The 26,421-nt window shown below is 44.1% G+C and overlaps 1 non-coding gene and 1 pseudogene across 1 annotated transcript; both read right to left on the bottom strand.

The window, feature by feature from the left end:
* Window positions 1–16,594: 16,594 nt before the first annotated feature.
* On the bottom strand, window positions 16,595–16,805 carry LOC121282750 (annotated as a pseudogene).
* Window positions 16,806–16,869: 64 nt separating this feature from the next.
* On the bottom strand, window positions 16,870–16,942 carry trnaf-gaa. The gene has a single exon. It is a non-coding gene; the product is annotated as a tRNA-Phe (tRNA).
* Window positions 16,943–26,421: the final 9,479 nt, after the last annotated feature.

Raw genomic sequence — 26,421 nt, forward strand, 5'->3', positions numbered from 1 at the left:
TGACAAATATCCGTTAACCATTTCTCACTGTTTTCTATGACTCAGCCAATTTTGTATCCACGTTGTCACTGCTTTTATTCCGTGCGCTAGAACTTTTCTCACAAATCCGTTGTGCGGAGCTGTATCGAATGACAGGGGGACGGAGCAAAGGCTGCAGAGAGGAAAAGCTCTGCAATGTTCTCTGCCAAGTTGTTATTGGGCTCCTCCATTCCCCTTGACAGTGACAGGAGGCAGTCTAGCAGATCAGCCAATGCACCCAGCATCTCAGCATGCTTGCCCTTCAGTATCTCTTGAATGCCACCCCATCAAAGGCCTCACCTGAGGCCCTTGTAGCAGAACCCATCTACAATTTAGCACTCCGTTAAGATTGCACACAAACCATCCTGTCCTCTTAGCCTGGTTCAGCCCACTTATGCCTGGTACTTCACCATATGCAGTTTCCAACTCTAAGCTAGCCTCCAAGGTGCATGCAGGCCAGTGCCTGAGCTGGAGGCTGTGAATATCAGTAATGGGGCATCTTCATTTGAGCTGTGCTGTCTCTCCTCTGTCTGGGGCTCCTGTGACTGGACAGGTAGCAGTCCTTGGGTGCCTGAAAGCGGGAAATCAGAATGAGGGAAATGGGATGAGTTGGAAAGCTTGCTCATCATGCCAGATAGCAGGGTAAGGGTGAGTTGGGAATTGAGAAGGAGCATGAGGCACAAAGCAAACTGTCATCCTCAATGTTCTCACTGATGCCCGATGCTGCAGCCAGCCGCAGAGAACCATCTGCTCCTCTGGGCCCAGGAGGCATGAGCATGCTTTTCCCCAACAGGTTCTGCTCTGCTCCCTTCTACTGTGTGCCACTATATCCCGGAGAAGAGAGGGCAGATTGCAATTGATTGTCTTACATTGTGTTTGAGAGATACGCCTGCCATAGTTGAATAGCTGGAGATGTGTGGAAGCAGCGGGAGCTGGAGGGTGAGACTGACATCACTGGAATATGTGTGACCGTGAGATGGAATATCTGAATATTAAGTATGAGTCCTTCTGATTACCAGGGATTGCTGTTAATTGAGTATAGGTGTGTGGTGCATTGAGCAGTGTGAAAGGGTGGTGAATTCATGGGTAGAAGATGCATTTACTGACCTTGACCACCTGCTTGAGTTTACTGCAGCCAGGTCCTTGGGGCCAGACTCTAGGCATTGACCTCCTAGGTCACCTGCTCCCATTCCCTTCTGAGAGTGTTCCTGCCCCACATGGCCCTTCTCCTCCTATCCCCTTCCACCACTAAGGACTCCTGTGCTGCATCTCTGAACCGGGAGCCCTCTCTTTTCCTTGGTGTGCCACAGGTAGCTAGCAAATGCCCCCTTCCACTGAGCAAAGCTTCCCTTTAAGAGGGAGAGACTGCCTTTAAGAGGAGGCTGGTTGCTCCATGTGAGATGAATGAATGCTGCTCAGTCCCCCCACTGAGCGGTCAGGCAGCCAGCAGCTTAAGCCCTGTTCGGGCCAATGACACAATCAGATAAATGAGGAGCCAGCACCAAACTTGCATGGTGTCCTGTTGCCAGGGTGACGGGCAACAGCAAGTTGTGAATCTTTATTCCTATATTGATTATGCCAAGAATAAGAGGCTGATTTAAAAAGAAATACAAAATGGGGAATTTTACACCCACCACACACCCACTCATCCCACTCACCCCAAGGACAGATGGGTTGGAATTGGCTTGGTAGTAAAAATTGGAGAAAATTGAAGTTCGAGCGCAGCATCCACTGCACTTGGGTTTAACAGGGGTATTTTGTTTCTATAATGACTCATTCTACTTCTCTTCACCACATTAACATGATCCATTTGTCACAGGTTCCATACTGTAGAGTAATTGTCTGCTTTTGCAGCACTTATGGAAGAAACCTTTTGCACTCTGTCACATCAAACTGCCTAAGCATTTTGGCCAAATCTCATGTGTAAATATAGTCACAGAACATCAATAGATTTTGAATCATTAAATGGGGTTTAATTTTATTTAAGCTTTAGAGCATCATTTTTTTATTCATTCATGGGATGTGGGCGTCATTGACTAGACCAGCATTTATTGCCCATCCCTAATTGCCCTTGAGAAGGTGGTGGTGAGCTGCTTTCTTGAACTGCTGCAGTCCATGTGGTGTCAATACACCCACAGTTCTGTTAGGGAGAGAGTTCCAGGATTTTGACTCAGAGTGAAGAAATGGCAATATAGTTCCAAGTCAGGGTGGTGTGTGGCTTGGAGGGTAACTTCCAGGGGCGGTATTCCCATGTATCTGCTACCCTTGTCTAAATGGTAGTGATCATGGGTTTAGAAGGTGCTGTCTAAGGAGACTTCATGAGTTCCTGCAGTGCATCTTGTAGATGGTACACACTGCTGCCACTGTGCGTCAGTGGTGGAGAGAGTGAATGTTTGTGGATATGGTGCCAATCAAGCGGGCTGCTTTGTCCTGGTGTCAAGCTCATTGGGTGTTGTTAGAACTGCACTCATCCAGGTAAGTGGAGAATATTCCATCACACTCCTGACTTGTGCCTTGTAGATGGTGAACAGGCTTTGGGGAGTCACGAGGTGAGTTACTCATTGCAGGATTCCTAGCCTCTGACCTGCCCTTGTAGCCACAGTATTTATATGACTATTCCAGTTCAGTTTCTGGTCAATGGTAACCCCCAGGATGTTGGTAGTGGAGGATTCAATAATGGTAATGCCATTGAATGTCAAGGGACAATAATTAGATTCTCTCCTATTGGAAATGGTCATTGCCTGGCACTTGTGTGGCACAAATGTTACTTGCCACTTGTCAGCCCAAGCCTGGATATTGTCCAGGTCTTGCTGCATTTGGATATGGACTGCTTCAGTATCTGAGTTGTCTCAAACGGTGCATTGTGCAATCTTCAGCGAACATCCCCACTTCTGACCTTATGATGGAAGGAAGGTCATTGTTGAAGCAGCTGAAGATAGTTGAGCCTCAGACACTACCCTGAGGAACTCCTGCAGTGATGTCCTGGAGCTGAGATGACTGACCTCCAACAACCACAACCATTGCCCTTTGGGCTAGGTATGACTCCAACCAGTGGAGCGTTTTCCCCCTGATTCCCATTGACTCCAGTTTTGCTGGGTCTCCTTGATGCCACACTCAGTCAAATGATGTCTTGATGTCAATGGCAGTCACTCTCACCTCACCTCGTGAGTTCAGCATTTTTGTCCATGTTTGAACCAAGGCTGTAATGAGGTCCGGAGCTGAGTGGCCCTGCCGGAACTCAAACTGAGCATCACTGAGCAGATTATTGCTAAGCAAGTGCTGCCTGATAGCACTGTTGATGGCCCCTTTCGTTACTTTACTGATGCCCAGAGTAGACTGATGGAACGGTAATTGGCTGGATTGGATTTGTCTTGCTTTTTGTGTACAGGACATAACCTGGGCAATTTTCCATATTGCTGGGTAGATGCATTCATACTAACCTGAGTATTATAGTGATTTAGAATCATGGGATCATAGAATAGTAGAGCAGAAAAGGAGGCCATTGGGCCCATTGTTTTCATGGCAACTCTTTCAATGAGTGATTCAGTTAGTACCACTCTCCCCTTTTCACTGTGCTACTGAAATATCATCTCCTTTAAATATTTAATTAATTCACTTCTGATGGTTACTATTGAATCTACACCCACCAACCACCATAAAAAAGGTTTCCTCATATTGCCTCTGATTCTTTTGCCAATTGCCTTCTGCTAATCAACACTTCAACCATTGCAAGCACGTTCTATTTTTTTAGGTCTTCATGATTTTGAACACTTCTATCAAATTTCGTTTGGATCTCCTCTGCTCTTAGGAGAACAACTTCAACTTCTCCTGCCTGGTGACAAGACTTGGAGATCTCAATGTTAGCTGGGCACTACAATTCAGCGCTTGAAGGCAGGAGTCCACACTTGGTCCCACCTGGGAAAGGAATATTTACACTCGAGTTGACACTGTGTTATCCAGTTTCATATACGTTGTTATCAGATGGATTGTTGAACATTGCACATAGTAACTTCCAGCAACAAATACCATGGATTTTGTCATGCTCAACTCAAAATTACTTGTTAATCTGGCACAAATTGAAGGAGCAATCACCCGTGATTCAATTTCGAAGACAAAACAGTCAAATATAGATGATTTTGTTAAAAATAACCCTTACTATAGTAATGTTAAAGTAAAAGATTGGATTGTTTTCTCACCCTTGAAATTGCTTCAGAAATAGTCTGGGAGAGTTTAGGTAGAGTGGTATGCTATTGTTATAGTGAGACTAATATTAGAGCTTGTTCGGACTGAACTGGACTCTACCAGTGGATAGTGACAGTGGCGTTTGGCTGTACCTGAAATTAATGGTTGTTTAAGCAACAGCTTGGCTCATTGGAAACACCGTCACCTGTCATGGGGCTGCAAGTTCCAGCCCCACTCCAGGACTGCCCTGTTCCATTGAGTTGCCTAGATTGGAGATGGACATAAATAAAAACATTAGCAATCCAAGTATGAGGCATTACACTAAAGGAAATGAAGGCAAAATAAAAGCTGCTGTTCACGTTTAAGCAGCTGGTTATGGGTAGCAGGGGAGGCATTGCCTACGTGGTCTTGGAGAAGCACTTAAAAATATATTAATAACTCAAGTGACAGGCCGTTTGTCAGAAATATAAAATTTAAAAATTGATGTTAGCCTTTATAATGCAGTATCCCTGCCCCTACTTGTGCTGTTCTGAGATTATTTGGTAACAGCTGAATTGTGCAATGTACAAACATGAATCATTAAAACAGCTTGCTGTCACCAGGACCCGTCAAATTAAACAGGAGGCAAGATTCCTATTGAATTATGCAGAAAACCTTATGACTAGGTTGCTTTCGTCAACAACATAACAACATAAACTCATGATAAATGAAACTTGCTTCTGTATGGATGGGTCACAGATAAACTTGTCATTTGTCATATTTGTCATGTTAGAATTGCTATTATTATTTATTTTGCTTTTAGTCTTCACAACGCCATGAACCTTAAATCAGCATGCAAGAAGAACTACTACCCGAGTTGTCACTCATCAGGAAGCAGGGTCTTTAACAGCAAAGGATGCATTAGTTATTCACAAAAATGCTATTAAAATCAAACCTCAACTGAACTGAATGCCAGATTCACAGTCGTAAAGATCAACCCAAAACAGGGCGGCTTGATGCCTTCTGAGATCACAGGTAAAATTGTTTAGGAACATTAGAACAAAAGGAGACCATTCATTCATCCCCTTGAGACTGTTCTGCCATTCAATGAGACCATGACTGATCTGCGGCTTAACTCCATATACTTGCTTTTGCTCCACATCCCTTAATACTCTTGGTTGACAAAAATCTGTCCATCTCAGATTTTAAATTAACAATTGATCCAGCATCAGTTGCCATTTGCAGAAGAGAGTTTCAACCTTCTATCACTGTATTATTGACACTTGTGCTGTGATATGATGTGCATGTACCTTTAAGGGTACGTATCTAAAACTACTGTCAAATATTGCCCACCTCACCAGGGTGTGATGTAGCAGCCCCATGACTTGTATTCAGTCAGCAAGCTTCAGTGATTGAGGCCAGGCATGGGCCTCACAGTCTGCCAGTGAATATTATCTATATTCAAATAATGAGCTCATTATATTGTTTCATCAACCCTTGTGTATGACTGGCATGTTTACATTGAAGAAAAGAAGAATGTAACATGGTGTTAGGGTGGCTGCATGGTTTTTGAATACAAGCTGTAATCCTTCCACATTCAGCAGAAGAAAAGAGCTGGTGGGAAAGTGAAACAACCATCGAGCCTCACTGTGTGTAAGGATTCTGCAGCTTTGTGGGGATTCTACGTACAGCGTACCTTTGTTCTGGGATTGCACATTGCTCCAGGCAGCAGGCATCGGGTCCTGGTAGGATTTTTCAAACCTGGAAGAGCTTAATTAGTAAAATTCTAACTGCTGCAAAGTTAAAGAAGGAACGGAAATTCAAAGAGCAGACTGCCGTTGGTCTCGCTTTAGGTAAAACTCCACAGGCAGGAGAATTCATTACTGCTGGAGCTAAATACTGTAGGCTGACCTGAAAAGAAAAAGTCCATCCACTAACAGCTCCTAACAGCTAAAATAAGGCCATAAAAAAAGCTTTTATCACTGTGTCAGTTACCCTTCAAAGCAGGCAGCTCCATTTCGTGCCAACATTACTGTTAAGCCATAAAAGATCAGAAAGGGCTCAAAAAGTGCCACCATTGCAGTCAGGCAATAACCAAGGCCAGCTAAGGCAGTGGCCACTAAAGGTACCACAATTTAGAGCTACATTAACTCTAAAAGAACTACAGAAAATCTGAATAACTATCAAAAGTGCCAAATAGCACTAAAATCCTGCAAAAAGCTAAAATATGACCACAAAATTTCCAGCACTTTACTTTGTTCTGACAATGCATAGAGCTATATCTTCTGGACCTCAATATTTCCAAAGCAGATTATCAAGCGATTGAAATTAATATTGCCCTAGGGAATGAAAGCCCCAGCAGACTGAACATGTCAGATCTGCCTGATGACCATCTTAAAAATCCAGATAAAATCTGATCAACACTTGAAGGTTAAAATGAGTGAAGCTCAACTACAAAATACACCATAAAGGAATTCATGTCCTTTAGGCACCAGCCAACAGAAACCATTGATGAATTCATAAGTAGATGCAGAGACAAAAGGCATCATTGAGGCCTCATGGCACCTGAGCTAGTCAACAGAATAATCAAGCTCATGATAGCATCTATCTCAATGGAAGCATTCCAGAAAGATATCTTGGACCAACCCAAAGGCTATATCGTGGAAGCACTACTACAAGTGGACACAAGTACAAAGCCATGCTAATGGTTAGACAGAGTCTGCAGGTTATGCATAATTCATCCACCATTGGCACAATAACCAATGCAGACAAGCGTAGTAAGCAATGCTAGCAGATCGACCTCATACACACACCAAGAAAATGCCTGACTTACAATGCTGTATGCGAGGCATGTGGCACCAGAGGACACTCCATGCGCCAGTGCAGAAAGCAAAGGCCAAAACAAATGGTTTACATCATGAGAAGCCACAACCAGAGGCCAGACAAGTATAGTATTCCAAACATCCAAGAGCACGTATCAAACAGGATCAAGACATGTTCCACAAAATGACTAGACAAGCTATGTGGTCAGATGATGAAGATGACCAGACCATCGATACTCAAAGTATCGACATTCAGCACAGTGAATATCAAAGATTGTTTTGGCACAGTGGTACCTTTTCCACCATCCAGATTATATGCCCATAGATGCAGGGTCAACATAACCTATTGTTATAGTATGGCAAGTGGTAATTGCCAGGCTGGTAAAATACCAAAGGGAAACTTGGACAAGCTATCACAACAATTTGCAATTTGTATTTTTATTATGGGAAGGTATGTGTACTGAAGTCAGAAGTAAAGATTCCACTACCAATTTTGGAGATCTTAAATACTAAATTATTAACAAGAGAAAAGAAAACTTAAACACACAAGATTACAGTTACACAGGTAAATTTAGTCTTACAACATTTCCTAAAAGATTTCTACTTAGCTACACTCACTTTTCCAGGCAAAAGTCCCTCTAGGTTCTTAATCTATTAAAAAGAAATCCAGTAATATTATTGCAAGGCACCTACTATTGCTATAGGGGTGGTATTTCACAGGGGCTTCTCCCTCCCTCTCACCCAACAATGGAAATCCAAAGTTTGTAACAAAACCCTTGCTTTCTGGAGGCCGTTTACTTCACAGGTCTGTCCTCACACAGCACACTCTTCAAGATCTCACATGGCCACACAGCCCATTCAGCTTTCAATCTTTCCTTACCTATGGTTTTTCTCTTTCATCTTTTTACCCAATATTCTTAACTTTCTTTGGAAGTTATCTTTCCCAGAATATAAAAATCTTTCATATTATCTAAATGGCCACTACTTTTGGTAAATTTAATAACTTTGCTTTATTCATTTATGATCTATGCCAATTATAAAGCTTCCTTTTATTTCTCTTTGAAATTTACCAGCTAAAAATGTAACTCCTCATTTATCTCCTAATGCAAATTCCTATTCATACTGTATTTACTTGCATCCCACCTTAGCTTGCTCATCTCCACTTCAAAATGCCTGCTTTTACACATAACCCTTTGATGATTTAAACCTTTCAGTCTGACTGTCTTCAACTTAATTAAATTAGACACACATACACACACACACACACACAGACACACACACACACACACACACACAACATACACACAACCCTCACAAGCCTGCTTCACTGTATCCCACAGTGGTATTGGAAAAAATGATACTTTTCTTTACATTATATGCAAAACTGGATACTAATGCTGGTGCAAAATTCTCCCGCTTCGCACTCCAAAATGTATATACCCACAGAAGTGGCAAATGATGATTTGACCAACCAACGCCAAACTCACCATATATAATGGCTTGGAGATTCCAGCCCTAGGATCCATTACCTTCATGCATCAATACAAAATCTCACCCTGGTCACCCCAGAAATGTTATATTGTAGACACCACAGGCCCAGCGACCGTTGGCCTACCAACTTGTAAGGTCCTGTCCCTAATCACCATCCATAGCGTCGTTAAGAAAATGCCAAAGGCCAAGGACCACAAGGATCACCTTTGGAAACCCTGTGCTTACATGGGGAGATGACCACCTAATTCTGCAATGCAGGTCATCAGCCAACAGGTTTACAACATTGTCTGAACTGAATACGTATGCCCATTCTGAATATGCACACTTCACCGTACTGCAGGACCAACAAGGAACTGCTCTTCAATAAACAAGTGTGGACAAACCTCCCAAGTCATCACTCATCCATACTCCCAGGAGTCCGTGATGCACTACTCGAAAAACAAGGGAGTGAATGATTCCCACGACCAGCATGCGGGTAACGAATTATACAAACTGAACATCAGACAGTACGTTCAAGTGCAACACCCAACAGATGGCACCTAGAATCCAAGAGAACTCATCAGCATATGCCCAGTACCAAGATTATATAAAGTACGAACACCAAATGGCATGACAGTGCAACGAAACAGATGCCAAATCAGAACAACACCACAAACAGAAACACCAAATAATCCGACTGTGACTAGAATAAGGCCTAAAATGCAACACCATCAAAGCATCACCAGCCAGCATTCTGAAAACATGCAGCAGCCTCCAGCAAAGATCACCATAATAAAGGGTGGACAGATAAGCAAACCGTTGATACATTTCAGAGACTTGTTATTTTGTTTTTCTGTTATGGTTATTTAGAAAAAAAGGGATGATGCGATAGGCTGTGCATGCACCTTTAAAGAGCCATTTCCGTCAGTTGTCAAGCAGCAGTGGTCAAAGCCAGACATGTACCTCAGTCTCCCAGTGAACATTCTCTGTATATAGCCTCATCTTCCAATAAAGAATGCACATTATTGTTTCACCAACCCTGGTGCACGATTGGTATGTTTGCATCAAAGAAAAGCAGAACGTAACATCTTAGAAGCAAATCACTCATTATCAAGTTGGACCAAACTGTTAAAATGGTTGCGTGGTTATAAGCTAACCCAAAAGTAGCTGAAATTTGTTACCTACGTCGGTGACAAGCTGTTTGAAAGCAGCTAAGGCAGTGTGATAGGGATCTATAGAGGTTAAATTAAATGCAGAGTCGTCGGGACAGAGGTTTGCTACTACCTCTGTTGAAGCCACATGGGTTGCACCACATAGAAATGGTCAAAAGTATAATGTAAAACAACTGTAATTCACCATGTGTGTTTGACAAAAACTATGCTGTTCATTTTCCTTCTTTTGTATTGATCACTAGCTCTTCCACAGCTTATATGGAGTGTCAATCTGCCCTTCCAATTGCTTCATGATGAGTGTCAATACACAAAGGGACTCAATGGATGAATGTGCAATGGGTGTTCATGTGTTTGAAGGACTGTTCCATGCAAATGAGAGGAGGCCTGGGAGGGCAGAGGATGGCTGTCAGAGGTAGTAGGGAGGATGTCTGGAGAATGGAGGATTGCTGCCAGAGGTAGTAGCTTTCGCTTTTTATTTTATTTCAGTCGGCATAACTAACTGAGCCTTCCAGCTGTTAGGGCAAAACTGGCAGCAATGGCTTGTATATGGTTAGTCTGACAATGAGTGCCCCATGTTCATTTTCCTCTTCCATATTCTCCTCATCTGAAGAGAAGTGATGAGTGCCTTCTTCCTCTTCAGTAATCGTCTCTGCTGGGAAATGTTCTTCAGGATGCAACACATCACTATTGTTCCAGTCACTCTCTGAAGGATGCCTCCAGACCTATTTGGCCACCTGAAATTCATCTACACCATTCTGTTGACTTGGTCAATGACAAACCTGGTGGCCATGTGGCTCTTGTTTTGGTCCATTTTCTTATGATCTTGGTGGATACCAACAACCCTTAAAATACTTCACCACACTTTACAAACAGGTCTTCCTTGTCCATCTTCATGAACTTGAAACAACACTGCATGTAATCATGAAGACAATACGCCCACTACTACAATTGTTGGCAATTCTGGATCAGATTTTTGATCTGGTCAAAAGCATTTTGCTGGTACATGTTCCAGCACCACTGTTGACTTTGTCCCAACAGCTGTCATAATGACTCATGATTTCCGCCAAGTTTGGTAGGAACTTGCCTACTTGGTTGACCATCCCAAGGACTTTGTGTCATTTTGTGATGTTTTTAGGCTGTGGGAACTCTCTAATTGTCTTGGCTTTCGGTGGACCGGCTGTAATTCCCGAAGCAATGCAATGTGCCTTAAGAATTTTACCATAGGCTTTGCAAACTCACATTTGTCATTTAATGTCAAACCTGCTTCTTGTAGAACCTTGAGGACTGCTCTCACTCGATGGTCATGTTCTTCCCTCGATGAACCGCATATGAGTATGTCGTCCATATGGCACATTATACCTTCCATGATTTCCAGTGTCTGAGACATCGTTCTTTGGGATAACTCAGGCACTGAAGCAATTCCGAATGGTAACTCTTAAAACAATAACAACCAAATGGGATGATAAAAGTAGTTAACAATCTGGATTCTTTGTCCAGAGGCAGCTTCCAAAAGCCACTGTTAGCATCGAATTTTGTGAAGAGGTTGCTTTTTGCTAATTTGGTGAGACTTTGTCTGCACGGGAGTGCTGCGTTTGGCGGCAGTAGAGTGCTTCAGTTGGAGTTTGGTGACTGAGGAAGTTCAGTGAGAAGGGAGGAGGTGCTCCTTTTCCTACCTTTCCTCAGAAAGAAGAACTTCGGCCTTGGTAAGCAGGAACTGGTGAATAAATTAGAAAAGTGTAATATTCTTAAAGCTCCTATACTTGGATTTAACTGTAAAGCACCAGGAATAAGGGAAATTTAGGGCCAATATAATAAAGCAATATAAATAATCCAAAGTAGAATAAAGTTAATATAAGGGAAGTAGAGTTAAGGCATGGCAGGGCAACTCAATGAAGAGGAATGCGTGTCCAGTAATATGTGGGAAGTCATGGACTCTACCAGTGTCCTAGATGATCACATATGCAGGAAGTGCTGCCAGCAGCAGAAACTTGAGCTCCGGGTTTCTGAGGTCATGCAGCGGCTAGAGTCACTGTGGTGCATCCACGAGGCTGAAAGCTACATGGATAGCATGTTCAGAGAGGTGGTCACACTGCAGCTTAAGGGCCTGGAGACAGAGAGGGAATGGGTGACCACCAGGCAGTCCAAGACAAGTAGGCAGGTAGTACAGGGGTCCCCTGGGGTCCTGCTCACAAATTGGTTTGCCATTTTGGAAGCTGGCGAGGGTGTTGGTTGCTCAGAGGAGTGCAGTCAGATCAGTTTTGTGGCACCATGAGTGGCTCAGCTGTACAGGAGAGGAGGAAGAAGAAAGGAAGAGCTATAATGATAGGGGATTCATTGGTTAGGGGAATAGACAGGCATTTCTGTGGCTGTAGATGTGACTCCAGGGTGGTAGGTTGCCTCCCTGGTGCCAGGGTCAAGGATGTCACAGAGCAGCAGCGGGACATTTTTCTGTCGGGGGGAGGTGATCAACCAGAGGTCGTGATCCACATTGGGACCCATGACTTAGCTAGGAAGGGGGATGTGATCCTGCAGTCAGAATCTAGGGAGCTAGGTAGAATATTAGCAAGCAGGACCTCTAATGTAGTCATCTCCGGATTGCTCCCAGTGCCACGTGCCAGTGAGTACAGAAACAGGATAAGACAGGTGAATTTGTGGCTGGAAAGATGGTGCAGGAGGGAGGGCTTTAGATTCCTGGGACATTGGGACTGGTTCTGGGGGAGATGGCACCTGTACAAGCCAGACAGGTTGCATCTGAACAGAGCCGGGACTGAGTTCCTTGCAGGGCGTTTTGCTAGTGCTGTTGAGTGGGCCTTAAAGTAACTCAGCAGGGGTGTGGGAGCCAAGAAAATAACTATTGCACAAAATACTGGGAGGGTCAGATAGCACTAGTACAGAGAATAGTAAGTTAATAGGTAAAGCCGGAGTAAGGGAGAAAGTAACAAAATCTAAATCAGAGTTACTATGCATGTGTGTGAATGCACAGCGTATAGTAAATAAGATTGGGGAGTTACAGGTGTAGGTTGCTGTGTGGAAGTATGATGTTGTGGTGATAACATAGACTTGGCTCAAGGAAGGGCAGAACTGGGTGTTAAATTTTCCCGGGTACAAGGTGTTCAGAAGAGATAGGAAAGGAAGGAAAGGAAGGAGGGGTGATGCTATTGGTTATGGAGAGCATTGCAGTGCTGGAGAAAGAGGATGTTCCAGAGGGTTCAAGGACAGAATCAATTTGGCTAGAGCTAGGGAACAAAAAGGGTGCAACTGCATTACTCTGTGTAGTCTATAGACCACCAACTAGTGAGAAGGACATAGAATAACAAATCTGCAGGGAAATTACAGGGAGATGCAGGTATTATAGAGTAGTTATAATGGGGCACTTTAATTACCCGAATGTAAACTGGTACAGTAGTAGTGTAAAGTGGGGAGAGGGGCAAAAGTTCCTAGATTGTGTTCAGGAGGATTTTCTACAGCAGTATGTGTCCAATCCAACTAGAAAATAGTCATGCTTTCTCAATGCTTTCTTAATGCTTGTCCTGCTTTCTACCCTTAATGTCACCATTAGCTCATTCCTTAGATAATATCACAACCGTCAACACCCCTTTGTCCTTTTGCCTATGACATCTTTGGCAATCTCTTCTTTGCCTCCACCTATCACTGGCCCTCTATCCAGCTCTACCTGTCCCACCCCCCTCACCCAGCTTATATTTCACCTAATTTCTATATTTCCTTAGTTCTGTTGAAGAGTCATACGGACTCGAAACATTAACTGTGTTCCTCTCCGCAGATGCTGTCAGACCTGCTGAGTTTTTCCAGCTATTTTTGTTTTTGTTTAGAAAATACGCAATATTGGACCCGGTTCTTCAAAATGAGGTAGGCCAAGTAGACCAAGTGTCAGTGGGGGAACATTTATTGTACATTTTAGGATGATGATAGAAAAGGACGATAGGCAACCCAGAGTAAAAATAATTTACTGGACGAGAGCCGACTTCGATCGGGCAAGAACGGAGCTGGGTCAGATAGACTGGAATGAAAAATTGGTAAGAAAAACTAGCTGAACAATGGGCTACCTTCAAAGAAGAATTGGTTCAGGCACAATCAAGGCATATTCCAACGAAAAGGAAAGGTAGGGCAAACAAATCCAGAGCTTGCTAGATGAAGAGAGAGATAGAAATTAAGATAAAGAAGAAAAAGTGTGCTTATGACAGGTGTCAGGTAGAAAATACAATTGAGAGCCAAGAGGAACACAGAGGGTTCAGAGGAGAGGTGAAAAATCAAATTAGAGAGGCGGAGGGGGATTATGAGAAAAGACTGGCAGCCAACATAAAGGGGAATCCCAAAGTCTTCTGTAGGCATATAAATAGTGAAAAGGATGGTAAAAGGAAGAGTAGGGCTGATTAGTGACCTAAAAGTGAATTTACACATGGACGAAGGGACTATGGCTGAGGTAGTAAATGAATACATTGTATCTGTCTTTACCAAGGAGGTAGATGCTACCCAGGACATAGTGACAGATGAGGAAACTCCGTCACTAGAAAGGTTCAAAATTGATAAGGAGGAAGTGTTGAATAGACTGTTGGTACTTAAAATTGACAAGACACCAGGACCAGATAAAATGCATCCAAGGATATTGAAGGAAGTGAGAGTAGAAATTGTAGGGGCACTGGCCAGAATCTTTCAGTCTTCCCTAGATTCAGGGGAGGTGCCAGAGGACTGGAGAATTGCAAAAATTATGTCCTTGTTCAAAAGAGGTTGTAAGAATAAACGAGGAGGATGGTGTGGAACTTCAAGAGGACATAGACAAGTTGGTGGAGCGGGCAATTAGGTAGCAGATGAAGTTCAATGTGGAGAAGCGTGAGGTCATCCATTTTGGTAGGAAGAACATGGACTGACAGTATAAAATAAGGGGTGAAATTTTGAAGGCAGTGCAGGAGCAGAAAGATTTGGGTGTATATGTGCACAGGTCATTGCAGGACATGTGGAGAGAGCAGTTAATAAAGCATATAGTATCCTGGGCTTTATTAATAGAGTACAAGATCAGGGAGCTTATGTTGAATTTATATAAGACCCTCATTAGACCTCAGCTGGAATATTGTGCACAGTTCTGGGCACCATATTATCACAGAATTGCAGAATCACAGAATCACACAGTGCAGAAGAGGCCCTTCGGTTCATCAAGTCTGCACCGATACGTGAGAAACACCTGAGCTACCTAGCTAATCCCATTTACCAGCACTTGGCCCATAACCTTGAATGTTACGATGTGCCAAGTGCTCATCCAGGTACTTTTTAAATGATTTGAGGCAACCCACCTCCACCACTCTCCCAGGCAGCGCATTCCAGACCCTCACCACCCTCTGGTTAAAAATGCTTTTCCTCACATCCCCCCTAAACCTCCTGCCCCTCACCTTGAACTTATGCCCCCTTGTGACTGACCCTTCAACTAAGGGGAACAGCTGCTCCCTATCCACCCTGTCCATGCCCCTCCTAATCTTGTACACCTTGATCAGGTTGCCCCTCGGGCTTCTTTGCTCCAATGAAAACAGCCCAAATCTATCAAACCTCTCTTCATAACTTAAATGTTTCATCCCAGGCAACATCCTGGTGAATCTCCTCTGCACCCCCTCCAGTCCAATCACATCCTTCCTATAATGTGGCAACCAGAACTGCACACAGTACTCCAGCTGTGGCCTCACCAAGGTTCTATACAACTCCAACGTGACCTCCCTACTTTTGTAATCTATGCCTCGATTGATAAAGGCAAGTGTCCCATATGCCTTTTTCACCACCTCACTAACATGCCCCTCCTTATAGGAAGGATGTGAATGCATTGGAGAGAGTGCAGAAGAGGCTTACAAAAATGGTCCCAGGGATGAGAAACTTCAGCTATGAGGGTAGATTGGAGAAGTTGGGACTGTTTTCCTTGGGGAGGAGAAGGATGAGAGGAGACTTGATAGGCGTTTTCAAAATCATGAGGGGGCTGGACAGAGTAGATAAGGAGAAACTGTTCCCATTCGTAAAAGGATCAAGAATGAGAAAATGCAGATTTAAAATGATTTGCAAAAGAAGCAAATGTGATGCGAGAAAAATCTTTTTCACACGAGTGGTTCAGGTCTGGAATGCACTACCTGCAAGTGTGGTGGAGGCAGGTTCAATCGAGGCATTCAAGAGAGCATTAGATGATTATTTGAATGGAAACAATGTGCAGGGGTGTGGGGAAAAGGCAGAGCAATGGCACTAGGTCATAATGCTCATTTGGAGAGCTGGTGCAGACACAACGGGCCGAATGGCCTCCTTCTGTGCCGTTAAAATTCTGTGATTTCATCCACTGATACCATTGGGTGGATCTTGCGCTCGACCAACCTGTTTAATTTAGTCAGGTCCATGCACATTCTGATTGAGTCATTAGACTCTGGTACTGTGACCATTCCATTGTTGGTATGGTAACTGGAGAGATGACCCCTTATTGTAACATGTATTCAATCTTGCTCTTGACTTTGTCTAAGTGTGGGTGAGGAACCTTCCTGGCTGTGAAGAGACATACAGAATTTTAACTGCCCTTAGAGAGATGTGATATTCTGTTTTCAGCTTTCCTAAGGGATGGAAATTCATTTCCGAATGCATTACTAGACAGCTCATCAGCAATTTCATCAGCCTTCTAAATGAGCCTCTGCTGCAAGCATGTTTCTCTGCTCAAACTTGATGACTCCTGGTTCTGCATAACATACATTGATGTCACAATTTCTCTATTGTATTTTAATTTTGCCCTAAGTATTGACCTATAACTCTTTGTGTTGACCCTCCGGAACATTGCAACTGGATGCAGGATGGCTGTAATGTGATTTTTTTTCAAAGAATACTTATTTATAAGTATTTCGTCAAAAAAAAACTTTCTGAAAATGTCCATAACCAATTACTTCGATAGCGGCTTCAGCTGGCATCAGTTTTGGTGATCTGTTATCTTAACCTTCTTGCTTCACGCTCATATTCCAAAAGTGTGAGCACATCTCCCTCACCGACCGGTCCTTTCACATTTCAAATGATGGCTCGGTTGCTGTCATCCATAAATTCCACACGGGCCTGAATACGTTGCCCCTGGGATCCCGCCCTTACGAAGAACTTTAGTAGCCCAGGCCACTTTGACGGTCTGAGTCCGTGGACCCTCCATGATGGTGGTGGCTGAGGAGACACAGAAGCTGGAGACACTCAGGCGAGTGGACTTGCAGGTTCTCTACTGAAACCCAGGATTGAACCAGGGACCTTTAGATCTTCAGTCTAACGCTCTCCCAACTGAGCTATTTCAGCTGACTTTAGCATCTTGCCACATCAGATAATATTAAAACACTTGGCACAGTATCTAGCTTGAATTCTGTGCGATGACCATCAACTTCCAATTTAATGCTCCGATAATGATTTTCTCTTTCATTAACTCCCCCTAAGAGGGTTACTTGGCTTTTTAATTGTGGCTCTTCCACTTCTTGGATTTTATTTGGTTTTGTTGTTATCTCTTTCTTCATATGAGCGATAGGAACTTTGGATCTGCAGACTATTTTAAAATGTCCTAACTTCCCACAGTTGTGGCACTCAGTAAAAAGTAAAGTTGCAAAGACATATTAGAACAATGGGATTTACCTTAAAAAGGGAGAAACCTGTATAAAGAAGCTGAGGTTATGTGTAATCAGAAGGCATTCTAAGATCTAACAATTGTGAAAAGCCTCCAGCTTCTATGCATCAAGTTGCTGTCTACAGAAACAGAAGCTAAGAAAACTCTGCTCAGCCTGTCCACCATCTAAAAGGCACAAATCAGGAGTTTGATTAAATACTCTCCGCTTGCCTGGATGAGTGCAGCTCCCATTACACTCAAAAGGTTTGACACTGTCCAGGACAAAGCAGCCTGCTTGATTGGCACCACATCCACAAACATTCACTCCCTGCACCACAGACACACAGTAGCAGCAGCGTGTACCATCTACAAGATGCACTGCAGGAACTCACCAAGGCTATGTCGGCAGCAACTTCCAAACCCGTGACCAATACCATCTAGGAGGACAAGGGCAGCAGATAGATGGAAACACCACCACCTGGAAGGTCCCCTCCAAGCCACTCATCATCCTGATTTGACTCGCCGTTCCTTCACTGTCCCTGGGTCAAAATCTGGAGCTCCCTTCCTAACTGTGTGTGTACCTGCACCACATGGACTGCAGCGGTTCAAGAAGGCAGCTCACCACCACCTTCTCAAGGCCAGCTAGGGATGGGCAATAAATGCTGGCGCTGCCCAGGGTATTGTGTGCTTTGCCTGAGTCTGTTGAAATCTCCCTTGTTTTAATGTTGCCTTAACAGAGGTGTAAATGGGAGCAAGATTAATTAGGAGATTCAGGAGTTATTATAGTAGTCATTTATAGACCTATGGATGTGCTTATAAAACCTTTTTACTCCTATTAATAAATGTTTAATTTAGTTTTGTAAAAAAAAAACTTCTAAGTCTTGATGGGCTCATTACTACTGAATTCAAATCACGTATCTCAACATAAAATACAAATTGCAAAACAGTTGTGGCAGCTGTTTCAAGTTGCCCTCTGGGATTTGAGAAGCTCAGCATTTACCATCTGCTGTGCCAAAGCAGGTTACATCAGAATCAGGTGCTCCTGATGTTCACCTTTTACTCTACAATGGCCACCACTTCCAGTCTAGTCAAATTCAAAACTAAGCTGGTGCTAAACTTCTCCAAGTTCCTTGACATTGATGGTAGGCTTTCAATGCCATATGCAGCTTGAGCTGCCAATGCAAATTCACATTGCTGCCATCCTGGTTGTGGAATATACTGTCCAAATGGACTTGCAGGCTGTCTCAGCATTTCAACAAACTGTCCTACATTGAAAAAAAGAATGTTGGCGCCTGTACACACTGGGGTTTTTCTGTTGGATATCCCATCTAAGTTCTCATCTGATTCCTCTTCAGCAGAATTCACAAGCAACCTCACCCTCGAGCAAACTGGCACCTGTGTGATCACCACCCCCTGCCCTGCCCTGGCATCAGGTCGCCCATACCCAGTGTTTCACCAAGTGCGGACCCCCTTCGATACTATCGCCTACATTAACATACAGTGCCAGTATCCGAGCTTCTTGCTGCTCGTCCACTGCATGGCCAGGTTACACATCTTGGCTTTCCAAAGAGAGAAAGGCACACAGGGTAAGATTGCGGTGCAGGGAGGAAGTGAAAGTAAGAGGTGCATGCTTACATCACCTGCAGCTTGTAAGTCAGGAGAGAGTGTGAGAAGAGGTGGGATGTGAGAGCGCCATCATCTTCAGCCCTCTGCTGGGCACAGCCACAGCAATGAATTTATCAGTAATGGTCAGCATGCACATCCACCATAAGGGTTAGGCCATGCAGGCGTGCTTGTCCCCTTCCAGGAAGCTGCTGCTGCCTTCAGTTTTACACCACCTAGTCCTGCAAGAGAAAGGGAAATACGCCTGTAAGTGTTGTGAGCAATGATTGGGTGATGTGCTAGTTACGGTTGAGGGTGTGCCAGCTGTGACTCATGGACTCGAAGCTTCCAGGAGGGCTTAACATGTGAGCGTGCAATAGATCAATTTAATTTGGGGTACGACAGAGATTTTTGCTAGGTGAGTGATAGGGGTGAGATGGATTGAGTAGTGTCTGAGGCTAGTGGTGCAGTTGGCATGATATGGCATTTGAAGTTCACCAACCTTGACTGCACATGTGAGGTCATTGAATTTCTTGCAGCACTGCATCCAGGTCCTCAGGGCCTGACTTCTGCCATTGACCTCCGAGGTTACACAGCTATCTGCTCTCCGACTACCTTCTGAATGTGTGTCCGAAAGGCCTCCCGCACCCTCACAGATTCAGGACATTTTTTTTATTCATTCAATGGATGTGGGCTTTGCTACCCATTCCTAGTTGCCCTTGAGAAGGTGGTGGTGAGCTGCCTTCTTGAACTGCTGCAGCCCATGTGGTGTAGGTACACCCACAGTGCTGTTAGGAAGGAGTTCCAGGATTTTGACCCAATGACAGTGAAGGAACGGAGATATATTTCCAAGTCAGGATGGTGAGTGACTTGGAGGGGAACTTCCAGGTGGTGGTGTTCCCACCTATCTGCTGCTCTTGTCCTTCTAGATGGTAATGGTCATGGGTTTGGAAGGTGCTGCCTAAGGAGCCTTGGTGAATTCCTGCAGTGCATTTTATAGATGGTACACACACTGCTGCTACTGTGTGTCGGTGATGGTGGGAATGAACATTTGTGGATGGGGTGCCAATTAAGCGGGGCTGCTTTGTCCTGGATGGTGTCAAGCTTCTTGAGTGTTGTGGGAGCTGCACTCATCCAGGCAAGTGGGGAGTATTCCATCACACTCCTGACTTGTGCCTTGTAGATGGTGGACAGGCTTTCTCTCCTATTTTACACCCTGTCCACCATGGCTCCAGTGCGCAGTGCCCGAAGATCCTCCAACCTCTCCCTTATTCTTCAAGTTTTCCCAGGCACAGATTCCTTCCCGGCACAACTGCCAATACCTCCATCCAGGCAGGATACACCTCCACTTTCAGAGATGCGGGCTAACTTTAAGCAATACAGGCCGGCTTTAACTGGGGCTGGGCACTCACAATATTGGCCCCCTCCCCAAGCCTTCAGCCCTTCAGTACTGCTGGAAGCTGAAATAATTTCAAACAGCACCCAACACAAAGTTAGCAACAATGCCAGAATTACTGGCAACAGTTGCAGGCTAATTAAACACCGAGTTCCCCGAAGCCATTTTTGGGAGCCAGCGAGTTTCATCCCCAAATTCTTTCAAGTTAAACATCTGGTACTGACAAGGTTTAAATAAAGCATTCCAAAAAATTATTAATGTAATAGTGCCACCCAGTGGTTTGGCTTGCCAATGCAACTCCATATTAAGTTGAAGACTAAATATTATTTCAATTCATAATTGTTAACAATAAACTGATCACAAAGGCAAGACCCCTCCCCCAAAATCACACAGAATGTACTGCACTGAAATAGGCCTCTTGGTCCAACTTGTCTGTGCCAGTGTTTATATGTCGTATGTGTCTCCTTCAACCCTAGTTCTTCAGCTTTGGTTGAGGCAGAATCACAGACTAACATCTTTATTCCACCAGCACTTAATGAATGTGGTTAACGATATAATCGTGACCAGATGATCTGTTTTTTGTGACGTTGTTTGACAGATAAATGTTTACCAGAACACGGGGGATAACTCCCCTGCTCGTCTTCAAAATAATACATGGGACCTTTTACATCCACCCAAGCATGGGCAGCTGGGACCTCAGTTTAACAACTTACCAGAAAGGTAGCACCTCAAGCAGTGCAGTGCTCCCTCAGTACTGCACTAGAATATCAGCCTTGAATTTTTGTACTCAAGCCCTGGAGTGGGACTTGAACCCAGGAGCTCGTGGTTCAGGGCAAGAATGCTACTGGCTGGAACACAGTGACTTTCTAGCTCACACTAAACCTATAATCTTACCCTTCTATGCCTTTCTCCCATTTGTTTATCTAGCTTCCCCTTAAACTTAACCATACCATTTGTCTCAATTACTCCAATAAATGGTTGTTGGCTCCTCTATAATGCTAGTCTGGAATTAACAAGGGAGGTGAAAGGTTATCAGGGGTAGGCAGGAATGTGGTGTTGCAGTTATCTTATTGAATGGCAGAGCAGGCTCGAAGGATCGAGTGGTCTACTCCTGCTCCCAATGCATACGTTCATACGTTCGAATTTATGTTAAAAGGGGTGGTAAAATGAAGAGGAACCAAAGTAGAAAGTCCAATTACTTCCCGTTCCTGTTCAAGAGGTACCTTGTTCCCCATGCACGATAGTACCTATTGACCTGGATAAGCTTGACCTCCTGTTATCAGCATTCTGCCAGAATCCAAATGCCAATTAAGCAAAGGGGTTTGGAATCTTCCTGTGTGGCACACTAATGTTAATCAGTTATATTCAAAGGGATTTGTGTACAAACCTAGGGGCTAAGTTAATGTTAAAAGCATAGTTTTCGCATCACTTTGACCTTTAAGTTACACTGCAGATATTAGCATATGATCACTTGAGTGTTCTTATGTAATCCTGTTGCTCATCATTTTAACAAAGGATATAATCTCCTCCTTCTTAGGCAGTCCCTTGGGATTGAGGAAGACTTGCTTCCACTCCAATCTGATGGGTTCTGAAATGGCTGCTAAGTCAAATGCACGATCTAAGGACTGTGCCACGTGCAGGGCAGGTGTTGCTTGAAGGGTCGGGTTGGATGAGTTGTTTGGAGGTTTTTGTGTTTTCTCCGATGCCTCGTCTTCACGTTCCCAATGAAGTCTCTCAATGTGTTTTGTGTCTTCCCTAATGTACCTTCCCCATTTCAGTCAGTCACAAGTCAGGGACTCTCATGAGTCGGCGGGACCTCTTCAACAGTTATAACATCTGTATATCGTTCAATGCGTTACACAACTTGGATGATCACTCACACAGTAATTTATCAGTTATTTTATGTAAAATAATTTTTACTGATAACATTATTCCTGAAAGAAGTGTTACTGCTCACTAATATTGAAATAAAACTGGAAAAGAATAGATGATCTAAATCCAGTCGGACCGTAGCATCCCTCCAGGTGTGCAGCATTTTCCAGGGGATTCATTCGAGGCCAAGAACATTCAAGATGACGAACTAGAGTGAACCAGAGTACAAAAATAGCACAACTTGCATTTAGCAACGTTGAAATGTCCCAAGGTGCTTCACTGGGTTGTTATCAGGCAACATTTGACACTGAACCAAATAAGGAGGTATGAGGACAGGTGGCCAAAGGTTTTGCCAAGGAGATGGATTTAAAGGAGCTTCAAAGCAAGTGAGAGAGGGAGAGAGGTAAAGAGGCTTAATAGGAAATTCCAGGTATGTGCAAGAGACCAGAATTGGAGGAGCACAGAGGGCCATAGGGCTGAAGGTGGTTACAGACATAGGGAGGGATGAGGCCATAGATGGGTTTGAACATAAGAATGAGAATTTTAAAACTAAGGCTTTTCTGGACCCAGTTGCAACGTAGGTTAGTAAGCACAGCTGATGCGTAGATGGGTCTTTTTTGCTGTACTAATTTACGCAGAGTTTTGGATGAGGCCATGTTTACAAGGGGTGGAACATGGGACACCAGCCAAGGATAGTCAAACCTGGAGGTAACAAAGACACGGCTTTGGTTTTCAGTAGCAGCTGAGCTGAGGCAGGGAGGAGACAACAGAGATGAAAGTAAGCGACGTTGGTCATGTGAGGATAAGGGGTTAAATGGCTAAAAGGGATAAGTGGTAAGTGGCTCAGCTCAGGGCTAAATAGGTTAGAAACAATCCCGATCAGCCTCACAGCATGGCCAGGAAGAAATTGGAGTCAGTGGCTTAGGAAGAGAGTTTGTGGAAGGGGCCAAAGACACTTGACGGAATTTTCCGTGCCCAATGGCATCGGGCGTCAAGGCGGGCGTGAGTGGACAATATGGCTAGAAGGCCAAAAGTCGTCAAGGGTGGGCCAGGTTTCCCACCGCCAAACATCGGGAACTTCATTTCAATACACCTGCATATCATTATAAGCCCTGCTCACCGGAATCGTCCCCTCACTCTGGATCATCCAGGCATGTCAGCCTGATTGCACGCCAACGTGTTGCACAACTGAACAAAAGCGACGTGCACCTGATGATCTGCAAAGACTTCGAGGTTTGTTTGCCAACCTTGCTTCTGTCAGCGCCAGGCTTCACAGGCAGCACCACATCACCTTTAGGGGGTCTCACAGGCAGGTCTCCGATTACGAGGCCAGCCATAAGGCGGGGGGGGTGGGGGTTTTTCAACAGTTGCAGGGCTAGTGCTTGCTTGGGGAAGGGGAAGAAGTGGTCTCAGGCAAGGGAAGAGGCTGCAGGGTTAGGGCATTGCTGGGTAAGAGGGGTATCCCAGGTTGCATGTGGGGACACATGCTGATCTGTGCAAGTGCCCTCAGAAGAGTGATGGCTGAGGAGGCAGTCTCCAGAGGAGACGAGACCAGGTGGAGATGTGAGGGTGTGTGTGAGAGTGAGTGGTGATGTCCCTTGAGCTGGCAGTGATTAAGATGCCAGTGAATGTGAGATGAGCTTGTGAGTGTGTGAGTTTAGAGTGATGAGATGGTTGCCTTACCCTGGTGGCACGGATGAGATTATTCATCCTCTTTCTCCACTGGATGGTGAACCTCTTCTGCGCAGTGTCGGCACTGACCACCACTGCCATCGCCTCCCAAGCCGGGGTGGTGACACTGATGGGCCTCCTGCGGACAGGGCAGGGGTAGAGGACATTGTGGCAGGCTCCAAAGCGTCCGGAAGGTGTCCGATGGGTGCGTCACTGAATTGGGAGGCTGCAGCCTTCTTGCCTTTCAGGCCCATGTCTTCTGTGCAGCGAGCCTGGGCTGGGAGCACTGAGAGGTGTGTGTGCGGCTGCACTTTAAACATGGTGCCCAGCGTGAGGAAGCGGTGAGGTGATGGTGTGGCGGGTGAGTTGGAGGCTGCCCACCAGCCAAATGGCATGTTTCCCGGGAATGCACGATTAATGAGGTGGGATTGGGATGATACGGTGCGGAAACCCACCTTTGCGACCAACGGGTAAAACACCTTTCTTCCTGCCCACTACCACTCTTAGTGCAAATCTGGGACAATTCCGTCTACTGATTTTGATCTTCCCAATATTCAACTGGACACATTAACTGGACAGTATTAAACAAGGGCAACATCTCTACCCTACAAAAGTACTTCAAGGCCAATACAACTCCACAACTATGCTATCCTTATTACTTGGCAATATTGGCACTGCCTCCAGGACAATCGCCTTCCTCCATTCCATAATCAAGTAAACGAACATCTGCCAATATTCAGCGAAGGTCTTTCTCTCACTAATCCCACAACAGATCGGCAAGAGAAGGAGTTTCCATGATTAATAGAAAATATATCAGCTAAGATCTTGCGAGCTAATTTTGTAAAAAGAGATGAATTAGCACTATTACAGGATAATAGATCTTTCTCTTCCTGATTAAAAAAAAGCCGTGATAGTGGCTGTGCTTAAATCAGGCGGTCTCTAAGTAACTCTTTGAGCTGCGATGCAGTTTCCTTAAAACCCACTGTGATATGATCCATGTCCTAATCTGTAAGTGTTAATTGTGAAAGAGATAAAGATAAATTGACTGCATTGTGTTTAATGACAATTATAAACCCAAGCCTATTCAGCACTAATTCAGCATAATTTACAAGGATCTTTTGGATCCATATCTCCAACATCCTACTGCATGAAACTCGTTTGATTTTCCTCAATTTTTTCTTACGTACAGTGTAACTTTCTAACTAGAGTTGGAACATGTCCATGGCAAACAAAACATTGGAATTATCTGAATAGCCAAAATTGACATATTGTATTCATTCAATTATCTTTCTCTGAATGAGAGCTTGTTTGTATAAAGGGAATGCCTGTGTGCAACTTAAGTGCCATCATTCACTGGCTGCTCTAAACTGAATTCTGTCACTTTAGCCTAGAGGTGCAATCACATTACTGATCAAGCTGAGCCATATAGTCATCAAGAGCATTACAGTTATCATAAAATATATAAAACAGCCATCACACTATCATAGCTGGAAAGAACAGTTTGCTAAGAACACTTTGAAAGAAGCTGTCCACCAGCAATAATGTCTTGCAAGACAAAAATTCCACAGAACTAAATTAGTGATGCTCATAAAGTTAGTAGACATAAGGTTGGTTCACCATATGTTTTAAAGATATGTTTTAAGGAATGCCTTTGAACTTGTAACAGAAATATCATTTCTATTAAAATGACAAAGGGCTCAAATAGCCCTAAATTGATCTGTGAATTTCATCTCACGCCCCCCTCCCTGCCCATCCCCCATGGCCTCTCATACTGTTTATGTCAGACAATGCCATCCACCCACAACCCCATGATCCCTCATACCCTCCATGTCAACTTGTGTCACCCACCCATCCCATGGCCATTTATAGCCCCTATGCCAACTTTGTGCCAACCTATAGTCCCCACCCGTCTCCCTTTGCCTTACATCTTCCATGCCAGTGCACCCAGTATCCACCATGGGCAGACCTCTGGACCCATGCTGAGAGATGAGATAAAATAAAGTTCTCAAGTGTCGACTGAAGAATTCACTATTTAAAAAAAACACTCTCTTGATAAACCCATTAATTATATTTAACTTCCTTTAATCCATTACAAAAACAAGCATTGGTATTCATAGTCCCACTTCAAAGAGTTTACAACCATTTGAAGCCATCAATCAAACTGTAAAATTACAGGCACCCCACCATGACATTGAAAGGTTGTGAAATCAGTCATGCAGCACTACTCCTGTAATGATAACCCTCAGGCTTAGGTCAACAGATGGAGTGAAAAGGCAACCACAGATTTTTTTAACACTTCAGGCAGTTTTTTTTTCAAATCTTTAAAGAGCAGGGGTTTTAAATCCCTTTTCAGCTTGACATTTACTTTTGCAATAGTTCCAAAGAGCTTGGGAGTTCCAATGAGTTTAAGGTACTTTTTATGCATATTTATGCCTACTTTTAACAATCCGACATATCTCTCCAAATGGGTACTTGAGCTCACCCAAAGGGAACCTTACCTCTTCCAAAGGGCCTTGACCTCTCCCAAAGGGCAGCGACCTCCCCAAAGGTGTCCCGGGACCATATCCAAAAGGGTGCCTTATATCTCCAAAAGGGTACCCTATCTCTCCAAAGAACTCCGACAACTTTAGACCTTCTCCT

The sequence above is a fragment of the Carcharodon carcharias genome, chromosome 10, assembly GCF_017639515.1.
Source record: "Carcharodon carcharias isolate sCarCar2 chromosome 10, sCarCar2.pri, whole genome shotgun sequence".
Lineage (NCBI taxonomy): Eukaryota > Metazoa > Chordata > Chondrichthyes > Lamniformes > Lamnidae > Carcharodon > Carcharodon carcharias.